Here is a 5,417-nt window from a genome sequence, read left to right as displayed (position 1 = left end):
ATCCTTGCAAAGAATACCAGTAATCAAGCCCATATTGACCGTTATGATGACATAATTGTGGCTCCAAATCTTTAATCATATCAAGTAGCGAATCCATTAGAAAGGAAATAATGTGTTCTTAGACAACTTAAAACGTGAATTTCAAACAGTACCAAGTGTGCAGAAAAATCCTATAATAAAAACAATAGGCTAATTTAGAGGTGTGGTGTTATTACTTCGTGAATTAGAGTAGACTTCGGGTGTCTTTAACTGATTATTGTAAATGATGGAGAAGAGGACCATGGATTCCTTTGAAGTCTTAGATTGCATGGTGAGCCTAAGCAACACACACTTCATTATATAGGTTAGTGTAATATGTTCTGTGACTTCGGAGATGATAGTATGGGAAGAACTGGTGTTGTTTCTACAGATGCAATAATATCAATATTAGTGAGCTAAATTTCCTATTATTTTTGCTATCGTCATATTCATTATAACCAACGTAATTATTATCATAGTTGTCATCATCATAGCTATTGTTACATAAAAAATATAATCATAACAAAGATAATATAAAATCATAAATTGTAATATATATATATATACATATATGTATATACATATATACATACATCTATATATAAATAAATACATATATAAATATACATACTGTATATTAAATACATACATCTATATATAAATAAATACATATAAAAATATATATATATGTATATTACATATATATATATTATATATATATATATATATATATATATATATGTATATATATATAAGTATATATATACATATATATATATATAAGTATATATATACATATATATATATACATATATATATATAAGTATATATATACATATATATACATATATATATATATATATATATATATATATATATATATATATATATAAACATATTAACAAGATTACGAGAGCAGCAACTTACACCAACAAGAACAATCCACAATCCACTGCATATTGCGCGACACAACAAAGCAAAACAATTAAGATCCATTATGTCATCAGTATTAATCGTGTAAGTCGGAGAGGAAGAGTGAGAGACAAAAAAAATACGAATGGTAATAAGCGCAAAAGTATGTCAGACACTATGCTAATGAGTCTGTGCATTATGCATGTCCCTTGCGAGAATATTCGGAAGGGAAAGTTTGTGCGAGGGGGAGGGGGGGGGGGGAATTAAAGGGGTGGGGAAGGAGAGGTAGATGAACGAATTAAAGACGGATGGAATAAGGGGCGGGGGGAAGGGAGGAAAACAGGTGAATTAAGAAAGAGGGTAATGGATGTGGGAAGAGGGAAGGATAGAAGGATGGAATAAGGGGCGGGGGGAAGGGAGTGAAACAGGTGAATCAAGAAAGGGGTAATGGATGTGGGAAGAGGGAAGGACAGAAGGATGAGAAGAAGGGGTGTAAGGAAGGGGAAAGAGATAATTGGAGGGGGAAGGGTAGATGAAGGAAAAGAGGGGAGGAGAAACGAATGAAAATGAGAGAGAGAGAAAGAGGGAGGAGACGTAAACAAGAGAGGAAGAGAGGGGGGAATAACGCCGTATGAAAGGATGGGAAATAAAAAAGGAAATGGTAAAAAGGGGAATATGCTTTCTAGCGAGAGGGGGGGAAAGAGAGAAGAAATGAGAGAGACAGAATGAACGAAATAAAGGGAGGAAGAGAGAGGTAAGATGATGAGAGAGAGAGAGAGAGATTTTCTGGCATGAAGGCAGAAGTGAGGGAGAGAGTGAAGGAAGCTAGACGGGAGAGAGGAATAATGAGGGAGATAAGGAGAAAAGGAGAGATATGAGAAGGAAGAGAAAGAGCGAGTGGGGAGAGGGGAGAAAGGGGGAAATATGATAGGTATGGGAGAGATGGAATTAGCGAGACAGAACATGATACCACACTGTAGACATATATTAAGCCTCAATTCCCCACAAGGAAAAAAAAGGGTGAAGTAGAAATAGGAGTAGAGAGTAGATAGGTAGATTGCAACAAAATAGAAAGTAGAAATACGACAGATGACCGAAGAAAATAAATACACGTGAATAAACATAATCGTTGGAAATTTAGATGTTTATCTGAAAAAAGAACAGGTCTAAAAAAAACGTTAAGAAAAAATATGCGATGAGTGTAGCGCCGCCGATGATTCACCTCAGTCGGGCGTACCGCAAGGCAAGGTCGAGACCCAACCTCATTCTCTCTCTCACGCACGCCCACATGGTCTCGCTCTAAGGCTATTGCGACGCCCACACCGCTTGCAACCCGTTTTACTCGCATTCACGAGACCCGTACGCATGCAGTCTTCGCTGTGGAGAGTAATTTGTAGTAGATAGGAATTCGTAAGCGAAGGAAAATCGTCCGGAAATTCGCAGGTGGCAACATTTTGAGGGCGACGGAGAAAGCAGTGTGTGCCAGATTCCCTCCCTTTAACTCCCTTCCTGCCGCGTTACACTTCTATCAACCATCTGCAATACAGGTGGCGACGAGATGGTGTTAGGTTCTCTCCTCCCTCCTCTCGTATCGAGCCTACGGGCGTTTTTTCATCGATATATTACGCAAGTTTTCTCTCTCGCGAGGGAGAACTATTTGGTAATTGGCACCTCGGTCCTTACGATGCCGGTCGAGTTGCCGAGATTTCGAGATTTTTGTAATAATGGCTGTTTTAATTGGCATTTATTCATCTAGTTGAGTTGCTACCTAAGTCTTTTTCTTATTCTCTATCAAAACCTTATAGTGCCATGTATCCTGAAGAAATCTTATCCTTCCTTACGTTCTATTTGTTTCACGTCAGTTGTCAGGTGGGGCTATGAGGCGAGAGAGAGAGAGAGAGAGCATGAGTGTAAATAAATAAATAAAAAAGTGTGTTCGCTCGCCGCGGTTATTATCCTTTCCTAATTTGGTCATGAACTGCTTGGAGAAAGTCATGCACTTGCTTGTTCGTTGCTACACATGTGTGAGGAGTGCGTGGGTGAGTGTGTGTATGTGTGTGCGTGTGTAGTTGTATATTTGCAATTCAGTGGCGAGGAGATTTTTGAAGAGTGATGGAATGTAAGGATGGGGGCAGAAAGAGAGGGAGCGAGGGGTGTGTGAGAGAGAGAGAGAGATAAAGGGGAGGAGGTGGGAGATGAATTAGATAGAGGGGGGGGGGATACAGAGAAGAAATAGAAGGAGGATGTAGGATGAGAGGATAGAGAGAGAAAGCTAACTAGAGAAACAGACAGTAAGATGTAGGAGAGAGTAGAAAGAGAGAGAGTAAGAGAGAACGAGGAAAAGGAAAGAGTAGGGAGAGACAAAATATGCATAGAGAGAGAGAAATTAAGGGAAAGGAAGAAAGAGATAAAGAGAGAGCGGGAGGAAAGGAGAGATAGACAGGGTAGAGAGGGATAGGGAAGAAGAAAGTGATTAATGGGTGAAGAGGAATGGGTTAATAACCGGCCAAGTGATAAAGAAAGGGGAAATTCGTAATGATATTGAATGATAACGTAGCGAGGGAGAAGAGGGAGACAGAGTGAGAGAGAGAGTGTGTGTGTGAGAGGGAGAGAGAAGAGAAGACACAGAAAGTGATTGCGTGTGAGAGGGAGAGAGAGAGAGAGGAGAGATAGAAAGATGGAGAGAAAGGAGACAGAGAGTTAGAGAGAGAGAAGAGATAGAAAGTTTGAGAGAAAGGAGACAGAAAGTAAGAGTGTATGTGTGTGTGAAAAAAAGAAGCAGAAAGTGAGAGAGAGAGAGAGAAAAGAGATAGAAAGTGAGTGAGAGAGAGAGAGAGAGAGAAAAGAGACTGAGAGTTTGAAAGAAAGGAGAAAGTGCGAGTGAGTGTGTGTGAGTGAGAGAGAATGAAGAGAAAGGAGAAAGGAAGAGTGAGCGTATGTGAGAGAGAGAGAAAGTAGACAAAAACTATAAGCGAATGAGATAAGACAGAAAAAAAAATCAACATCCAGATGGATCAAGAAGGAGAAGACAACCAACAGACAAAAAAAAAGTTAAAAAACAAACAAACAGAAAGTACGTAAGACGGAATTCCGTACCCTTTGAGAGCGCCGTACCATAGCATGTGAGGGCGGCACACCCAATGTCAAACAGCATTTACTAGACCCTTTTGCTGAGATGTTGAAAGCTTATGGAACAGAGAGTGAATAAAAAGCTTTATACATTTGAGTTCCTTTTTAGTTCGAGGATGTGGAGTTGAGAGATAAATATTGAGGAAATAAGTTTCCTGTTAGTGAAGTAACTTAGAAGTGTTAGAAGCTATTGCATTGTGTAGAGTTACAAAGAAAGAGATAACAATGTCAGTTTTGTAGAGTTTTATTGAGGTAAATAAGTTTCCTTCAGATGGTCGAAGCTATGAGGTTTTGTAAAGAGATGCAAATGAGAAAAGTTACCTGCACGATTAATACTTGAGTTAGGTGGTATAGAAGAAGAGAATAAGGTTCCTATAATCCGCATTACAAGCTTTAGGATCATGCAGAGAGATGTAGAGGGGGGGAAAGTTGCCTACAAGCGAGATAACTTAAAAACTAGAGAGTAAAGTATGAAGCCCTGAAGTTTTGAGAAGTTAGAGAGAATATGTGTCCTACAAGCAAAGTAGCTATGGCATTTTGTAGAGAGATGTAGAGAAAAAAGTTACCAACCAACGAGATGGACTTAGAAGCGATAGAATTTTGCAGAGATGTAGTAAAGCAATAGGTTCCTACAAGCGATATACCTAAGCTAGAAGCTATAGTATTCGTAGAGATGTAGAAGGAAAATAGGTTCTTCAACTAGTTAGGTACAGAGGAACAATGGAGAGAGAAGTATAGCGAGATAAATATAAGTTTCTTAATAGCGAAATCATTGACTGTCAGAAACTGTGGAATTCTGTAGTTCTTTTGGTGTCGTAGATAGGAGATAAAAGATACGAATAAGATAAGTCAGCGGTTGAATGGAAAGAGATAAGAGTGATAGAGAAAGTGATTGATTGTGGATGGGGTAATGAGAAGAAGATGGGAGAAGATAAAAGGAGGAAATAGGAGGAGAGAAAGCAGGGGAGCGAGAGAGGGGGAATGGGTGGGTGGAGTAAGGGGAAAAAGGGATGGGAGACTATAGAGAAAGAGAGAGAGAGAGAAACAGAGAAATATATAGAAGGATATAAAGCTAGAGAGAGGGAAAAAGAGAAAGATAAGAAAGACGAACAAAAGAAGAAGAGTAAATATTGAGAAAGGGAGAAAATGAGAGAAAAAAAACAGAAAAAAGAGAGAGAGAGAAAGATAACAAAGACGAACAAAACAAGAAGCAAGAGGGGAGGAATATAAACAAGTCTTTGATAGCGAGAAATAACTTCCATTTCCCAAGTATTTCCGGGAAGTGAGATGGACGCCATACGGGGAGACTCGTCTAGAAATTTCGGGAAGATTCTAGAACATTCGTTTTTTTTTTTTTT

Source organism: Penaeus japonicus, unplaced genomic scaffold (assembly GCF_977035675.1).
Source record: "Penaeus japonicus unplaced genomic scaffold, GWHDUDI00000001_assembly GWHDUDI00000040, whole genome shotgun sequence".
NCBI classification, from domain to species: Eukaryota; Metazoa; Arthropoda; class Malacostraca; order Decapoda; family Penaeidae; genus Penaeus; species Penaeus japonicus.
This window is presented reverse-complemented; position numbering follows the sequence as displayed.